Genomic DNA, 17441 nt, shown 5'->3' with positions numbered 1-17441 from the left:
TTTAAGAATTGCCCACGTAGCTTGTTAAATATGCAGATTTTGATTCAGCAGGTCGGGGCGAAGCCTGGGAATCTGCATTTCTAACAATCTCCCAGGTGATGCTGCTGCTGGTCCCACACTCTAAGATGCAAGGCCCTGGAATGAGCTCCCTGAGGAGAGACTGCGTCCTATTCATCTTTGTACTCTCAGCTCAGTGATGTGCTTGGTATGTAATAAGTGCTCAAAAGTTGTTTGTTGAATGAATGGCTGAAACCAGCCAGTCACAGGAATCTATGAAAAACCCAGCAAAGCAAATCTTGAGAGACCGGTGGAGGTACTCAGTGACCTGAAACCTCAATGTGGATTTTTTGGGGGCTTTCAATTCCTTCCACCTCCATTAAAGACCTGGGCAGAGGGAGCCGAGGCGGGGGAGGGGTTCTCCCATCCTGAACCTACAAATAGAGATTTTAGCACTTGGTTGTCACAATAATTTTTTAAAAAATATAAATACACAGAGAGGTAGCTAAGAAATGAAAAATGTACAACCTGAGACAGACCTAGTACATCTTCTTTTTCCTTTCTTCACCTAGCTTCTCCTATTTTTTAGCCTTTATATTCTCTGCCTTTCTTTATCTCTCTTTTTCTTTCTGTCTGTCTCTTCCAACTTCATTTCCATCTGACATACTGATTTGAACACAGGAGAGTTGGAGGATAACTGTTCAAACTGTTTTTCTGACTCCTCACGCAAAGCTTTGCTGAGACGGGGCTGAAAATGGCCTAAGGATCAGGTCCTGGTGACCTTGCACTATTCCTGTGTGCAAGGGACAATTCACCCTTGACATCAGGCACAACACTATCTCATATGACCTTTCCTAGAAAATAAATAATTCATGAGGAGGAATTTCGATTGTTAATTCATGAACATCTCTTTTGTCTTCTTCCTCCCCTTGCCCCCCCTGAAGGAATACTGTAGAATCTATTAAAAGCAAGGAAACAGGCACAATTACTGGTAGGCTCCCCCCAGCATGTTGAGAATAGAATGTGGTGCTGACTTATCAGTCCTAACAATATTCACCGTCCGGTTTTAACAGGAAGCCATTCCGCACTTTACACAGGTTGAAAGGCTTTTAATAATGAAGTCCAAAGACACGCCCGTCAGAGGGGGAGAGTGTAGTACCCTCATTCTTAGTGTATTTCATGAGAACTCATAGATTGGGTGTCAATCTTACTACATCATCCCTGCCTTAGTGACTTCTAAGCACTCTTCCGTGCACAGAAATTACAAATTTTTCATAATTGTGTTGCCTTTGCATTTCATGAACTATCCTGAAAACATGTGTGTAATGGGTTATATCTGCTCGGCCCTACAAAAATGTGTAACTTCATTCTGTCTTTGCAGATTGCCTGTGATGTGCACCACATTCTGGTTTAATGCTTATTCAATAATAAAACTCTTTTCCTTTTCTACTACTTTTATGGAGAGATTTTCTGGGTTGGGGGAAGATTTTGTTTTTAATCATATTACCCAGACAATGTATATTGATATATCTCTATTTGTGCATCTAAATGCTTTCTTTAACGCCTGTCCTCTTTTAGGACAGAAGTTACAATAGGGAAGGAAATGTCTTTTGAAAATTTCTCAGAGAGTGCTAGAATCAGTTTTCTTTAAAAGGGCTTTACTAACAATTACCTATTAAAGCCCAAATGATGCTCCCCTTTCTTCTTTCTAACTACTCTACAAGCTTCTATGAAATTATGGTAAGGCACAACTCTTTAAAATCATGAACTCATCCTCTCCTTCAGGAAGTGGTGAGGCTTTTGTTTCTTAGGATGTGGACCTATGGTCTTGAGTGAGTCTTTAGCAGACAGAGTTCAAGATCATGAGGCTTCACATGCGTTTATTACCACAAATTTAACAGTCTTGATCCTAATTATCCATATGGGTGTGGGTTGTAATGAAATAAGACATTCAAGTATGATGTATGCTTCCTCTCTAGACCAAAGGGAAGTGGACCACAGAGTCCATAAGGCAGTTTATAATCAAGATCTAATTCACACACACACACACACACACACACACACACACACACAGTAGCCCCTGTCAGAGGAGAAATCAAGAACTAATGCATTTGCAACATGGATGGATGTGGAGGGCATTATGTTAAGTGAAGTAAGTCAGACAGAGAAAGACAAATACTGTACGATATCACTTATATGTGGAATCTAAAAAATATAACAAACTAGTGAATATAACAAAAAAGAAGCAGACTCACAGACATAGAGAACAAGCCAGTGGTTGCCAGTGGGGGGTGGTGGTGCCATATAGGGGTGGAGGAGTGGGAGGTACAATCTACTGGGTGTAAGACAGGCTCAAGGATGTGTTGTACAACACAGGGAATATAGCCAATATTTTGTAATAACTGTAAATGGAAAGTAACCTTTAGAAATTGTATATATATAAAAAAAGACCTAATGCACTTAGCAAATGTGTAATCCATCACTGATTGGCTGACATCAGTTAGCCACAAATGACACAGCGGTACGGAAGGGACAGAGAACAGCTGAATTGCAGAACATTAGAGCTTTTTAAAATGCAGAAAGGAGTGGACTGTTCTTCAGCATAGAACTTTGTAGAGGGGACCCTTTGCTGTCAGATAAATCCATGTGCTCAGCACCGCCCAGGAGGCCTCCCGTGGCCTCACCACCACAGCCTCTCCTCATGGGTTCCCCGCTTCAGACTGTGCTCTGGCCTCCTGAATGTGACCTGCGGGTCTCGGAAGGAACTCTCCGGGCCTCTGCCCCTTCTGCCGAAATGCCCTTTCTCCAGTTCTCTAAATGCCGAACCCCTCTCATGTCTCACATCTCATCTCAAAACACTAGTCCTATAGGATTAGGGCCCCACCCTTATGACCTCATTGAACCTTAATTACCTCCTGAAAGGCCGTATCTCCAAATACAGTCATACTGGGGGTTAAGGCTTCCACATATGAATTTGGGGGGATACAAGTCAGTCCATAACAATGCCTAAGGCTCCTTTCAAGAAACATCTGAGATTTGCTGAGCATCTGCTGTGCACTGGGAGCCTGGGACACAGGGGACTATCAGAAGCAGCCCTTGCACTCACAGAGCTCACTGTCTAGCAGGACTAGGCAGGCTGGGCTAATGGATGACTGGCGCAAAATGGGGACCAAAAGAGAGAAGGGACGGGTCAGAAAATGCCAGGAGAAAGAAGAGAAAGTGACACCAGGGGTGTGCTTGCATGTAAAAAATACCATGTGAGGACACAGAAAGAAGACGGCCATCTGCAAGCCAAGGGGAGAGGCTTCAGGAGAAATCAAACCTGCCCACATCTTGATCTTAGACTTCCAGCCTCCAGAACTGTGAGAAAATATACTTTTGTTGAAGCCACCCAGTCTGTGGTATTTTGTTATGGAAGTCCTAACAGACTAAGACAGGTGTCAACAAGGCTAACCTCCACCCCTCCCCACCCTTTTTTTTTTTTTTTTTTTTTTTGCAGGTAAGCACTCTGAGACCTAGAGAAATGAAATTGCCCAAAGTCATCCAGCTAGTTAGCTGAAGACTTGAATTAGCCTTCTTCTGACCTAGAGTGATGTTCTTTGTCCACTAGTTTTTCATTTTTTCTCCCCAGTGAAACACTTTTTTCAAGTGAATCTTTTAGGAATTCCAGTTCTACACATGAAACAGAACTCAGGGCAGCTGCCCCGATCAAGGGCTGAGAACCCCACTCTGCCCAATCTTTCCCCTCTTCCCCTGTCCCTCCTCTATATCACACCTCTGCAGATCTCCAAGGATTCATGGAATCTAGTGTGAAAAGTACTGCTGTACCCCACGCTGCCTCCTCCATACAATGTCACACATCTCTCAATTTGCCATGCTCTCTCTCACTGATGTAAGGCATTAGAAACCTGTTCTGAAGTAGGAAAGCCAACTGGGTCAGTAGAAGATAAGACAAGGCAGCCAGAGGATGGATGAGGATTTATGAGATGGAAAGGTCACTGCAGTTGATTTGGCTCTGTCCTGGGGAGATGGTAAAGACCTCAACAAGTACAGCAGAATCATTCAGAAACCAGGTGTGCCCCTACCCTGGTCTGGGACTCATTTTCTAAGCAAGCAATATTCAAAACATACAAATGGCTTCATTCCAAGGTGTACTGATGTTACAGTAAAGGCACTTTGCTGATGACCGGGGGAGAAAATCCCATGGCCTTGGGGATCTCTGCCGCAGAAACCGGGCTTTGTGAATGCTATATGGCCAAGAGCAGTGCCTCCTCTGGACCTTCTTGGATCTCAGTCACCTGGGTATTTGTGAATATGCAGATTCCAGAATCCCAGGTAGACCTACTGAGGCAGTATCAAGCCCCCCATGTGTACATTCAAATTTAAGGTTAGCACTTGGGCTTTGGAATCAGAGGAAAGTTTGAATCCCGGGTCGTCCACTTCTTAGATGTGGCCAGGTCATTTTACTTGCTATAGCTTTGGCTTTCTCATCTGTAAAGTGGATGTAATACCTATTTTACAAGTTTGTTTTGAGAAATCAAGGTCAGCATTAAACCCTCATCCTCCCCAGGGGAGAGAGAGAGAAGAGAGGAAATAGAGTCGAATTGAGAAAAGCAGTTTCTAAGACTTCCCTGTGAAGTTTCTCCTATTTTGACAAATAATAAAATAAGAAATCCACATAGTTTCTTAGTGCTTATTTGGAATTAAGCACTTTAAAATAACCCTTGAGGGTTTTATAGGCACTAAGGATAACATCCAAGTGCTGGAAATACAACTCCACTGGGGTAAGCATTTGGCTGGAAGGAGGAGGGAAGGAGGCAGCAGACTTAACCCCGGGAGAGGTCTGTTTGCTATTTTATGGACGTGGTCATACCCTGAGTCATACCCCAGTCAGAACATCTCCCCGAAAAGCTTAGAAATCAGCTGTGGTCCTTGTTCTCTGTAAGATTACTGGCTGGGATTTTAAGGTTTCTCTATGATGATAAAAGCTACCTTTATTGAACACTAACTGTATGCCAGGCATGTACTAAGTGCTTTACATCCATTATGCTATTCAATCCCCACAAATACCCCTGTGGCAGGTAATATCATTAATTCCATTTTACTAGTAAGAAAATGAATTCAATGGTTATGACTTTGAGTAGTATACACCAATAAAGATAACAAAGAGCAAAGGCAAACAAGATCCACCTCTGTTTTCTCGACCATTGTACTTTGATATTACTTCTCCAGACATGTCTGAGTCTTGAGACAGCCTTGCCTGTCACTCTACTTCTTTCTCTGATCTGCACAGATGAGACTGGGGTCTCAGTTAATACCAGGTTGTGAGTGTAAAGTCCAATGAATGGCATTTAATAAATATTTGTAAAAAATGCTCTGAATATACTATCATAACAACAGAACAAAGTTGTACACATAAGATTGTTTATTATGGCAAAAAATTGAAAGTAAGTGTAATGCCACAATAGGAGATTGGATAAATAAATTGTGGTACTTTCCTACAACCATTTAAAGTGAATATAGACTGACAAAGTAATTTTGAGAAAGAACAGAGCTGGAAGTATCATGCTCCCTTACTTCAGACTACACTACAAAGCTACAGTAATCAAACAGCATGGTACTGGCACAAAAACAGAAATATAGATCAATGGAACAGGATGAAAGCCCAGATATAAACCCATGCACTTATGGTCAATTAATCTACAACCAAGGAGGCAAGACTATACAATGGGGAAAAGACAATTTCTTCTATAAGTGGTGCTGGGAAAACTGGACAGCTACATGTAAAGGAATAAAATTAGAACATTTCCTCACACCATATACAAAAATAAACTCAGAATGGGTTAAGGGCCTAAATAGAAGACTGGAAACCATAAAACTCCTAGAAGAAAACATAGGCAGAACACTCTTCCACATAAATTGTTAGCAATATTTTTTTGGATCTGTCACCTAAGGCAAAGGAAACAAAAGCAAATATAAACAAATGGAACCAAATTAAACTTAAAAGCTTTTTCACAGCAAAGGAAACCACTGACAAAATGAAAGACAACCTACTGAATGGGAGAAAATAATTGCAAATGATATGACCAATAAGGAGTTAATATCCAACATATATAAAGAGCTCATACAACTCAATACCCAAAAAACAAACCACTCGATTAAAAAATGGGCAGAAGTCTTGAATAGACAGTTTTCCAAAGAAGACATGACGAGCAGGCACATGAAAAGATGCCGCAAATCATGAAGCATCAGAGAAATGCAAATCGAAACCACAATGAGATAATCACCTCACACCTGCCAGAAATGGCTATCATCAAAAAGACCACAGATAACTAATGTTGGCAAGGATGTGGAGAAAAGGGAACTCTTGTATATTGTTGGTAGGAATGTAAATTGGTGTAGTCACTATGAAAAACAGTATGGAAGTTCCTCAAAAAACTAAAAATAGAACTACCATATGATCTAGCAATTCCACTCCTCGGTATGTATCTGAAGAAAATGAAAACACTAATTCAAAAAGATACATACACCTCAGTGTTCATAGCAGCACTATTTACAATAGTCAAGATATGGAAGCACCCTAAGTGTCCATCAATAGATGAATGGATAAAGAAGAAGTGGTATCTACATACAATGGAATACTACTCAGCCATAAAAAGAATGAAATTTTGCCATTTGCAACACCACGGATGGACCTGGAGGGTATTATGTTAAGTGAAATGAGTCAGACAGAGAAAGACAAATACTCTATGTTATCACTTATATGTGGAATCTAAAAAATAAAACAAACTAGTGAATATAACAAAAAAGAAGCAGACTCACAGAAATAGAGAACAAACTAGTGGTTGCCTGTGGAGAGAGGGAAGGGAGGAGGAGCAAGATAGGGATAGGGAGTAAGAGGTACAAACTACTGTGTATAAAATAAGTACGCTACAAGGACATACTGTACAGCACAGGGAATGTAGCCAATACTTTATAATAACTTTAAATGGAGTATAATCTATAAAAATTTTGAATCATTATGTTGTACACCTGAAATTAATATTACAAATCAACTATGCCTCAATTTAAAAATTTAAAAAGTAAAATGAATGTAGATCTATATTAAATGAGTGATATCCATGACATATTAAATGAAAAAAGCAGGTTATTAAATAGCATGTATAGTGTGATTCCATTTGTGAAAATAAAACACACTTATATATGCATGGGAAAAAAAACGTGGAAGGATCTACCCCATAATGTGCTAATTAAGCTCTGAATGACAGATTTATGTGTTTTTCACTTTCTGTATTGTCTGTTTTGTTTTTTTTTACAGTGAGCTGAGCATGCACTACTTTTATAATTAGAAAAAAATGTGCTATTATCATTTTGGAAATTAAATGCCTTGAAAAGAAAAGGAAATTGAACATTCTACCATCTTCATAGTCTTCATGAATTTGTGTTTGTTTCTCCAAGAGGGAGATTAGGAGATGGTCTGAAACTCTGAGCACACCGTAGGGATAGCTATGTTTGTATTTCTAAGCATCCCTTTTGCTACCTCCACATATACTCAATATATTTTTCAATATATCACTCAATACATTCTTGATGAATGAATGAGCACTGGAAAGAAAATCTGTGATCGATATGCAAAGTATTGCCAAAGAAGCACAATTTCATAAGGACTGGAAGAAGCCATAACAATGGAAAAGAATAACTTTCCATTTCTTTTTCTTAGATTCCTGGTAGCAGGATTAACTTGTGTTCAAAGTAATTCCATGAATGATTTTACATCCTAGAATCGAGGCAGACCAGGGTGGTAATTGTTTAAGTCACTGTAAGAGCTGCTCCCAACAGACGTTTCCCATCAACCTGTCTATACTATATCTCTCTTCTTCGTTATTGTTGCCTTTGGAGGCTGTCACAGATAGGAGGGCTGCCATGCCATTTCTCCTTTGTCCAGTACAGGTTCACTATAATAGAACATTCTTCTTTCACAGATAGGGAACAGATTTCTGGTTCTTAGAAAGGCTTCTTGGGCTTCCCTGGTGGTGCAGTGGTTGAGAAGCTGCCTGCCAATGCAGGGGAAAAGGGTTCGAGCCCTGGTCTGGGAGGATCCCACATGCCGCGGAGCAGCTAGGCCCGTGAGCCACAATTACTGAGCCTGTGCTCCTCAACAAGAGAGGCCGCGATAGTGAGAGGTCCGCACACCGCGATGAAGAGTGGCCCCCGCTCGCCGCAACTAGAGAAAGCACTCGCACAGAAACGAAGACCCAACACAGCCATAAGTAAGTAAATAAATAAATAAATAAATAAATAAAAATAAACACGAATCCTGTAATCTTTAAAAAAAAAAAAAAACAAAAAAAAGAAAAAGAAAGGCTTCTCAACCTCCAAACAGACTTTGCTGGTTTTATTTGTGATGCAGGGGAATGGGTCTTGGTCAATACAAAAGAAAGCCAATTCAGTGACCATTCGAAACAGACTCAGTTTGGCAATTAGATGTCTCTGATGTGAGAGGAAAGTTGAGGTGTAAGTAGGCAGGGCACCAGATCAGCAGAAAGGCTCAAGAGATTAACCCTGACAGTTGCAACAGGTGCTACAGTAGCTGAAGCAGAAATAAATTATCTACTATGTCACATAAAAAGACTAAACATTCAGTGGCCACCCACTCTGGTCTGTGGCAGGCATGATGCAAGGTGAACAGGGGCCTGGCTGGTAAGCTTCCTCACCCCTCGTCCTGTCTGTTCGCATCAGCCTTTGAGGCAGGGAAGCACAAGCAGTACCCTCACAGGCTTTCCTGGGGGCCACATGCAATCTCTATTTCAGACAAAGGAACAAAGTGCAGAGGTGGTCCTCACAGCCCACCTAAACCTGCTCCGCTGCTGAAGGCGGTTTTGGCAGAGCCTGGCTTCCCTCCTGGTCCTTCCGGGCCTCCGGCCTGAAATCCCTTCCTGCTAGCAGTTTATCTCAGCACTGGGCACTGAGGTTTGCACCAGCAAGTGTTCAGAGCCCACTGAGGGGGAGGGGCTGTCAGTTACAAAGGGACAAACATACACCCAGTTTAGCCACTTAGTTGCAGCCCCTCCATACAGACATCAAGCCAGGAGCTCTGGGGCAGGGCTACTGCTCCAGGCAGTGACTGGATAGTTTTTCCTGAGCTCTACAGGGAGTTGTAGTGTGGGGAAGGGAGAGGATGGAGCCCAGATTAAGATGAACAGCTCTGACAGCCCGGTGATTACTCAAAGCCTTCCTCAGAGTCTCTTCTGCTCTGCAGGGAAGGGACATAAGAATGCCCCCAGCATTATTCTGCTAAGCTGTAAAACATTCTTCTTAGATGTTTCCTGATTCCAAGGACTGAATGAGGAGAGAAGACAGAAGGAAGGAACACCTCTAGGAAATATAATTAGAATTGCTCCTTAATAAGAAAAACTGATTGAACTTACTTAATTTTGAGATGGGTACCACATACCATGTAGAGTGTAGCAGCTTGAATTTTTAAATTTCTATTTTATCAAGGCAATATGCGCATATTGCTAAAAAAAATCAAACCATACAAGTGATCTTGTGATGAAAGTCACCCCTGCTTCATCCCTTCTCATACCCAGTCTTACTCCCCCAAGACAATCTCCTTTAATAGTTTGCAATTATACTAGTTACTTTGGTAGTCAAAATCATATGCTAATATTCCCCTATTTATTACTATATCAATTTTGGATAATATCTATTGAATCGCCTTTAGAAAAGTGAGGATTTGCCTCCACTACTCCTCACCTTCTTTCCCTCCCAATTTTGAGTTGGTTGCCTTAAATACTATGTATACCTTTACCTCTTTTTCTTGTTCTCTCTTTCTTTCTTTTAATTGAAGTACAGCTGATTTACAATGCTGTGTTAGTTTCAAGTGTATAGCAAAGTGATTCAGTTGTATATTTATATATATAAATATTCTTTTCCAGATTCTTTTCCATTATAAGTCATTACAAGATATTGAATATACTTCCCAGTAGGTCCTTGTTGTTTATTTTCTATATAGTAGTGTGTATCTCTTAATCCCAAACTCCTAATTTATCCCTCCCCCCCCTTTTCTCTTTGGTAACCATAAGTTTGTTTTCTATGTCTGTGAATTTACTTTCTGTTTTGTAAATAAGTTTATTTGTATCATTTTTTTTTAGATTCCACATATAAGTGATATGATATGATATTTGTCTTTCTCTATCTGACTTGCTTCACTTACTATGATCATCTCTAGGTCCATCCATGTTGTTGCAAATGGCATTACGGCATTCTTTTTTATGGCTGAGTAATATTCCATTGTATATATGTACCACATCTTCTTTATCCATTCATCTATTGATGGACATTTAGGTTGCTAACACGTCTTGGCTATTGTAAATAGTGCTGCTAGCTATGAACATTAGGGTACATGTGTCTTTTCAAATTAGAGTTTTCATCTTTTCCAGATATATGCCTAGGAGTGGGGTCGCTGGATCATATGGTAGCTCTAGTTTTAGTTTTTTAAGGAACCTCCATACTGTTCTCCATAGTGGCTGTATCAATTTACATTCCCACCAACAGTGTAGGAGGGTTCCCTTTTCTCCACACCCTCTCCAGCATTATTTATAGATCTTGTTCCTTTTCTGACTTTAGTCAGACTCATCTCTATTTGAGATGAAGCTATCACGTGACTGTTCCTTTTCCTTCTACATTTTTACCTCTGACTTTCTGACATAAGCTTGACTTTTCGAAAGTCAACTGGGGATTTTCAGTACATTAATCAATGAAAACATCTTAGAGAGGAACCTCCCCTCTGCCTTATCAAGGGTAGTTTAAGGCCTCGGCTTTTTACATGTCTACACATGATTGTTCGTGCCTTGTTCACACATATAGCGATGGCTGCATTGTATTGTCATGGATCTAACTGCAAGGGTATCTTCCTCACTGGCATTATGTGAGACCGGATGATAAGAATTGAGCATTTGACCTCTGTATCCTCATGACCTAGTAGCATGCCTGGTGCATGGTAGGCCCTCAATGTCTGTTTGCTGTGGAATGTATGTACTTCTCTCTATTTTTATATAACTAGACTATTGAATGGTTGAAGGGGTGAGGTAACTTAAGAATATGTTCGAATATGGAAAAATTCATCAATGTTGTGTCTCTACTATCATGGTCCCCCGAGAGAGCATGTGTGTATGTGTACATGTATCTGAGGTTCCTGGTCTTGGAAAGAGTGGTCAGAGTGGCTCTGTAAAGGGGCAGCCCTGAGCAGGTAGCTGCCTTTCTGACGGCGATCCCAGAGGAAGTGCCGGCAGCTTCCAGAATGAAAGGCAGGGCTGGCTTCCCCAGTAAGGCACACCAGATCTGCTTTTCTTTGTAACTTGTTCTGACTCTCAAGCTGTTGAGAGTTGTCACAAGCAAAACCCAGCCCCAATCCAGAAAGTCCCAGCCCACTCAACCTGAACCACAATAACCTGCTTCTGAACGTATCTCCAAGATTTCACTTCTACTGAAAACTTTCCAGAGTTCTCCTGTTCAGCTTTGTTCATACACAAGATGACTTCATGGGAGAACATCCATTTTTTAGGAAATATTTTTTGCAAGAGTCAATATTCGTAGCAAAGGCTGTCGAGTCTCTGCTGCTTTCCCCTTGGGCTTTACCATTTCACTATCCACTGGAACAGTGGCCAACTGCCCACCTCAGCATCTTTCTGCCTGAGGACTTTCTCTGGACACAAGAGCCCTCTCTGCTTATGCATGGGGCAGACCAGAAGTGCCAGGGAATTAAGTCCCCTCCCCTCAGCAGTCCTCGATGACTGGTGAGAACTGTTGTTTACATACTACCTCCTCTGCCCCTGGACTCCCAGGCTTCTCTGGTGGGATTGAGCTCCAGTTACCCAAGAGGTGACTTGAGGCTTCCCTCCCTTTCATGTCTCCCCTTCTCATGTCCTACCAGTGTTTCCTGGGATTGCTTCCCCAACAAACCACTTAACACTCGATTCCTGGTTTCAGGGACTGCCTATGGGGGAACTCGAACTAAGATCGTATTCTTACAGAATATGTTAGATGGTCACCTTCCCTTCACTCCAGCTGTTTCCTACAAAGGAATCAGTTTTGCTTTTTCCTCTGCTCTGTGGAGCTGATGCTGACGTGCCCCTAGCGGAAGTTGATACCCATCTTTGTGGGAAAGTTTATGGGGAAATAGCTGCCAGCATAACAAGCTTTGGCATGAAAAGAGAAAATGCCATGGATTCCTTTAAGACATAGCAAGAAAGTCACAAAGCAGATTCTCCATCCATAGTTAGATGTCAAGAGTAGTAAGCTCTTTCGTGAAGTTACATCAGGCTTCCCTTCCATTGACCCCTGACACCCAGGGAGGCCTGCAAGAGTTTTAATGTGATTTCTGGAATGTGCTTAACTTTCAGAGAGGGAATAGTTTAGCCCCTGGGAGAATTCCATTAGTATAATTTTGCAATAGAAAAGCTTCCTATTGCCTAATCTTATTAGCTGTTTATGGACAGTAAGTGGGTAAAAGCTGAGTTTGTGACTTGGTAATTGTGAGTACATATTTTTTGAGTGCTTAGAATGTGGACTAAAGAAGAGATTATTTATGTGTACAAAGAGGAGGTACAGAACTCCAGAAATGACCACTATTGAAATAGGGGGCATGTCGTATCCAAGTAGCCACCATAAAATAACACAAGGGAGGAAAAAAAGAGAGGAACTAGTTACTCCAATCTTTCTCTAGCTCTCCTAATAAATAAGACCTTCGATGTAACCTTGAAACCACTTGTCAGTAGTCATCCTTACTTATGTTTGTACTTTTGCTTAGTTTCGTATCATTCACTCAACAGATATTGATTGAGCACATATGATGCATCAGGCACAGTTCTAGGCACTAGGGACATACTGGTGGACAGAACAGAATAAGTCCCAGCACTCACAGACCTTACACTCAAATGGGGAGGTAGACAATAAACAAATAAACATACACTATAATATATCAGGTCGTTTTAAGTGCTATGAAGAAAAAGAAATCAGGGTAAGAAAAGAGTTGCTATTTGGGGGCAGGAGGTCAGGGAGGGCTTCTCTGCATGAAGTGAGGGAAAAAGACATCTGGGGGTCTCCACCTTCTGGGTGGAGGCATTGGCAAAGAGAAAGGCAGGAGGAAGAGCAGGGAAGCCAGGGTAGCTGGAGACAGGAGATGGGTCAGCGAAGTGGATGGGCAAGTCCTGTGGGATGCTCGTACCACGGTAAGGCATCTGATTTTATTTTTACAGTGCTGGGAAGTCATCGGAGGGTAGGGAGGCAATGAGAATTATGTTATAAAAAGTTCAACTGTGGCTATTTGTGGCAACCAGACTGTAGGGTTAAGAGTGGAAGCAGGGAGGACAGTTGGGAGGCAGCGAAGTAGCCTGGGTGAGAATGGATGCTGGCTTGGACCAGGCTGGTAGAAGTGGAGGTAGTAAGAGGCAGAGCCAGCGGGATTTGGTGATAGGTTGGACAAAGTTTGTGTGTGTGTGTGTGTGTGTGTGTGTGTGTGTGTGTGTGTGTGTGTGAGAGATAGAGAGAGACAGGGAGAGAGAGAGACTGACTCATGGATGACTGAAGTTTTTGATCCAATCCATTTGGGTGAGTGAGATGCTATTTACTGGGATGGGGAACACTGGGGGAAAAACAGATTATTTGAGAAAAACCAGAAGTTTAGTTTGTATGTGTTAGTTTGAGCCACCTATTAGACATCTAGGTGGAGGCATAGAGGAGACACTTAGACACGAGGATCTCATCAGCAAGGAAGAGGCTGGGACTGGAGATACATATTTAGGAAACATCACTTGTACAGATGGTATTTAAAACCATGAGCTAGGAAGAATTCACTTAGGGGCTGTAAGAGAGAACGGGGGAAGCCCAAGAATTGGGGCCTGTGCCATGTCCCCCTCTAGAGGGAGAAGAAGTGGTCTGGGAGGAACAAAGAGAAGCAAGGGGTTATTACCCTCTTGCAGCTTTATATTAGACTGGACAACTGGGCAGCTTCGTATTAAAAAATCAAACTGAGTAGCAAATAAAATAGAAGCCTCAGTTGTGATTTTCTCTGGGATAGAGTGAAAAGGAGAGCATCTGGGTTCGTTTTCCAGCAGTACATTCTGCACTTGGATGAGCCTGAAGCACTGAATGCTGCGTGGGTATTTGGGAGGATTTTTCTTCCTGCCCAACCATCCCCCAGCTCCTCTGTTAACCTTTCCTCCATCTCCCTCTCTTCCTCCTTTGCCTTCTACTTCTCTTCCTCCTCTCCACCAGTCAGTAAGCTTGGGACTGAATTTCAGGTGGTTCTAGGGCATATGAAGTCTTCCCCGAGGTGTGGGTCACAGGCAATGTCGTTTTTCTTTAAACATCCATCTCAGACGTTTCACTAATTGGAATTTCATTAAGGTTTGCAAAATGTCAGAATGCAAATTCTCCTGAAAGGATAGTTTATTTGTTCTTCACAGTTCAGCATGAATTACTTTAATCCGATAATCAGCTAATTTCTCTCCTAGCAGCTGGTTGAGATCAATCTGTACTACATTCTCTATTTGAAAAAAAAAAAAAAAATCTCACTAGGAATACGGCAGAGATTCTCAAGATTTATCACGCATTAGATTGACTTTGGAAGCTCATTAATATGCAGAGTCCTAGATTCCATCCCCAGAAACTCCCACTTCCTGGGTCCAGATGATTGTGATGCAGGTGGCTTTTGACCCACATGGGGAAATACTAGGGTAGAGAGGATTGAACAGAACTTTGGGGATCATAGGGTATTTCTGTGGAGAACATGCTTGGCAAACTGTCAGAATGAAGACTTCTGAACAGACCAAGAATGAAGTAGGTCTCAGGGGGTCCCGGAGGAAGGAGAGAGGAAGGGGGAAGAGATCGCAGAATGGAAGGGAACAGAAGGAAGCTAATGCCTTCTCTGTGATGTTGTTAGCACCCGAACCCACCTTTGGCTTCCAGGGTGTACTACGGGCCTAAACATTTATGACGCAATAGGCACGGGATTAGGTATTAAGCACTTTCCAGACACTGTCTCATTTAATTCTTATCACCCGCCTCTGAGGGAGGTACTTTATAACCCGTTTGTGGATTAAAGAAGCTGCAAAGGTTTTAAGTGGGAGAGCCAGATCTGAAACCCTTGTCTGGCTGACTGCAAATGCATGCGCTCACCCACTGGGTCGCACTGCTGAAAGGCGCGGTCCAGGCTTGGAAGCTCAAAGGGTAGGCTTTGATCATCACCCAGGAGTGTCAATGACTCGGACGAGCACAACGTTCCTCCGGGATGGGCTTGCTTTGGTGCCCCCTTGTGGCCACTAACCTGTAGTGCTGAGAAGTGGCGGGGAGAACCATCACTGAACTGAGTCCTGGCTTCCCAGGACGCAAATTCGATTATTAAAATACCGCTCCTCTCACCTGATAGAACACGCAGGCCCTTGACTCCCTGTACCTGAGCATTGCCGGGGAACTCGCGTTAGAGCTACGTCCCTCATATTCTGCCTCAGTGACACATGACACACTAATTTCCAAATTACAAGCCACAGACTTTTAACCTGATCACACAGCGGCACACACCTTCCCTCCAACCATGTGGGCTCAGAGAACCGGCTTCATTTTCATTCATCAGCAAGGAAAAGCACCCCGGCTTCCCTACTCTACAAGGCCTGCTTCTATTTTTTAACAGCTTGTCTGCCAAAGCACTAGTGTGCTAAAAATAGACTTACTTATAATACAATTCATCATGTACTCAGCTGCCAGGAGGAAGCTTAGTTTAAGCTTCATCCAAGATGAAACACCTCTAAGAAACACAATTACTTCATATAACTATTTATTAATATCATTTTTAAAGAGTTCTCCGATATGAACCCTTTGCTATAGACCTTGGAAATGAGAGAACTTGAGGCAGAAGTTGGTGAAAAGAGATTTCTGCAGAACTATTTGGTCACAGTCTTGGCCAAGGTTATAAAATACTTTGGGAGCTCTTTTCCTTAACTTCAAACTCCATTTGTATCTCTTTGATTTTTTTTAACCTTAATTCTAGATCTCTGCTTCAACTTGATTTAGGTGAACTGGATCACCTTGTAAAACTAGAGTTGCCAGGTTTAGCAAATAAATATAGGATGCCTAGTTAAATTTCAGGTAAACATTGAACAGTTTTTTAGTGTAAGTATGTCCCAAATAGCCCTGAAACTTCTGTGTTTGGGAACACCCTCAGTCCCAGGCAAATGAGGACAGTTAAGTATCCTAAATACAACATAAGCCATACACCCCTCTTGAGGATTTACCCCCCACTGAAAAGTCCTGTGGAAGAGAAACTCTTTCTTTTTTGTAACAGCTTTGAGATATAATCCACGTACCATAAAACACCTTGTAAAGTGTACAATTCATATATATATATATATATATTTATTTATTTTTGGCTGCGTTGGGTCTTCGTTGCTGCTCGTGGGCTTTCTCTAGCTGCAGCGGACAGGGGCTACTCTTCATTGCGGTGCGTGGGCTTCTCATTGCGGTGGCTTCTCTTGTTGCTGAGCACAGGCTCTAGGCGCGCAGGCTTCAGTAGTTGTGGCATGCGGGCTCAGTAGTTGTGGCTCACGGGCTCTAGAGCACAGGCTCAGTAGTTGTGGCTCACTGGCTTAGTTGCTCCGCGGCATGTGGGATCTTCCTCAACCAGGGCTCGAATCCATGTCCCCTGCAACCCCTGCATTGGCAGGTGGATTCTTAACCTCTGTGCCACCAGGGAAGTCCAATTCATTGATTTTTAGTATATTCATAGAGTTGTGCAACCAGCACTACTAACTAATTGTAGAGCATTTTCATCACCACAAAAACCCAATACTTCTCCATTGTCTCGTCCCTCTGGCCTTTGGAAACACTCATCTACCTTCTGTCTCTATGGATTTACCTATTCAGGGCATTCCCTGTAAATGTAATATGTGATCCTTTGTGACTGGCTTCTTTCACCTAGCTTAATGTTTTCAAGGTTCATCCGTGTTATAGCATGACTCAGTACGTCATTCCTTTTTATTGCCAAATAGTATTCCATTGTATGCATATACCACACTTTGTTTATTCATTCTTCAGCTGATAGTTATTTGTTCCTACTTTTTGGCTATTATGAATAATGCTGCTGTAAACCTTCTTGTACAAGTTTTCACATGGATGTATGTTTTCACTTCTCTTAGGTATATATATACACCTAGGAGTAGAATTCCTGGGTTATGTGGTAACTGTTTAAATTTCTGAGGAATTTCCATACTGTTTTCCAAAGTGTCAGCAACATTTTACATTCCCATCAGCAGTATATGAGGGTTTCAATTTCTCCATATCTTTGCTAACACTTTTTGTCTATCTTTTTGATAACAGGCATCCGAGCGGGTGGGAAATGGTATCTTATTGTGGTTTTGATTCGTATTACCCTAATGACTAATGATGTT

At 42.0% G+C, this 17441-nt stretch overlaps 1 protein-coding gene and 1 long non-coding RNA gene across 4 annotated transcripts in view; one reads left to right on the top strand and one right to left on the bottom strand.

The window, feature by feature from the left end:
* Nucleotides 1-1397, top strand: part of LOC132372087 (uncharacterized) — a 102303-nt gene extending 100906 nt beyond the window's left edge. The window contains exons 7-8 of one of the 2 annotated variants that reach the window (XR_009505088.1): nt 96-205; nt 1379-1397. This is a non-coding gene — a long non-coding RNA (uncharacterized LOC132372087). Of the gene's footprint in view, nt 1-51; nt 206-1378 lie in introns of both variants that reach the window. The other variant, XR_009505086.1, reaches the window with a different exon arrangement.
* Nucleotides 1-17441, bottom strand: part of LHFPL3 (LHFPL tetraspan subfamily member 3) — a 597562-nt gene that overhangs the window by 54571 nt on the left and 525550 nt on the right. The window lies entirely within an intron of this gene.

The sequence above is a fragment of the Balaenoptera ricei genome, chromosome 9 (assembly GCF_028023285.1).
Source record: "Balaenoptera ricei isolate mBalRic1 chromosome 9, mBalRic1.hap2, whole genome shotgun sequence".
NCBI lineage: Eukaryota > Metazoa > Chordata > Mammalia > Artiodactyla > Balaenopteridae > Balaenoptera > Balaenoptera ricei.
Note: the sequence above shows the minus strand (reverse complement) of the source record. Positions and strands in the feature narration are given on the sequence as shown.